The sequence below is a fragment of the Hippopotamus amphibius genome, chromosome 17 (genome assembly GCF_030028045.1).
Source record: "Hippopotamus amphibius kiboko isolate mHipAmp2 chromosome 17, mHipAmp2.hap2, whole genome shotgun sequence".
Classification (NCBI taxonomy): Eukaryota; Metazoa; Chordata; class Mammalia; order Artiodactyla; family Hippopotamidae; genus Hippopotamus; species Hippopotamus amphibius.
The window spans coordinates 8,814,527-8,815,934 of record NC_080202.1 but is presented as its reverse complement, the minus strand read 5'-3'; positions in this window follow the sequence as shown (position 1 = coordinate 8,815,934).

The window sequence follows — 1,408 nt, the reverse complement described above, 5'->3', positions numbered from 1 at the left end:
AGAGCCTGGGGGGGGGGGGGGGGGGGCGGGGCTGGGTAAATAGAAGGAAAAACTGGAATACAAACATGGGAGAACAAGTGACTGGAAAAGAACTGATGTGGGAGAGGGACAGTCCTTGCAGTCAAGGGTGACTTGGGGACTCGGTGGAGAGGGGCTGCCTAGAAGACCTGGAACAAGCCTGGACACCAACATATTTGGAGTCTAGCCTGGGGCTTGAAGGGAGGTCTGAGGAGCAGATCAAAGGGGCTGAGGCAGGAAAGCCTTGAGTCACGGGGAGGATTTTTCCCTCCGCAGCAGAGAAAAGGGCCTTGGGGCTGCAGTGTTTGGGGCTTTCAGGCAAACAGAGCAAGCAGCTGCGGTGGGGGAAGGGAGTGTGCTTTTTTTCCCCTGAGCGATGGTTTCCCTTCCTCGTGGTCATGCCTCCCCACCTTGGGGTGGTGACGTGATATTGACATCAAACAAGGATCACTCTGAATGTAGCTGTGCAGTTGGTGTCATCTCTGCTTCGGAAGGACAGTGTAAGTCCTACCCCTTGCTCTTATTGGAGAATCCCTTGGGATCCCCGCACCCCCCCATCTTATTTTTGAAATAGTCTAGAAGGGGGAGGATTTCCTAATGTTCAGATGCCTTGACCCTGAGTCCCTCAGGACGTCTGTGTCCCGCCCAATGGCTAATCTGCTTTTCCTGGATTGTCGCGGTCCCGTGATCTCTCCCGGACAGTGGCCAGCGTCCTTCCGGAGAGGGCCTCTGAAATGAGGCTCCTTCGAGCGGCTCAGGTCGAGGATCCAGAACCAGAGCTCCGTACAGCGCCCCATTAGAGACCAGGAGATGCCCACCCGTCCCAGCAGGCCGCTCAACCGAAATCAGCTACTTCCGGACCAGCAATTGGCCTCGCCATCTTGATCTGTTCTTGCATATTCAGCGCGACTACTGCATATTCATGACCAAGGATGGCCCCAGCACTCCCCCCGCGTCGGGAATCCACTTGGGAGGATCCGACCGGCCCCGCCTCCTTCATTACCGATTCTCAGAACAGACCATTTTCCAGCGTGGGGGGGTGATATTCATGAGAAACTTTGGCTAAAGATGAAACCACACGCTGAACTAGAATAAAAGCGGCCTATATTTACCCTCGAATCTTCAAACCTTAAACCTCAGGGCGGGAGGTAGTAGCGAGGGGAGGCGGCGGGATAAAAACTTCCCTTCCACCTCGTCGTTTCAAAAGGTCACCCAGCCAGGGAACCGGGGAGGGACTATCAACGACGCGAGCGCGCGCCCCGTGCACGCCGGCGCAGGCGACCCCGTAGCGCAAGGGAGGGCGGGAAAGGAAGGGGCGGGGGAATGCCGGGGCGAAGCTATAAAGGGCGTCAACCGGCCAGTTCGCTCCTCAGAAGCGCCGAGAGCGCGG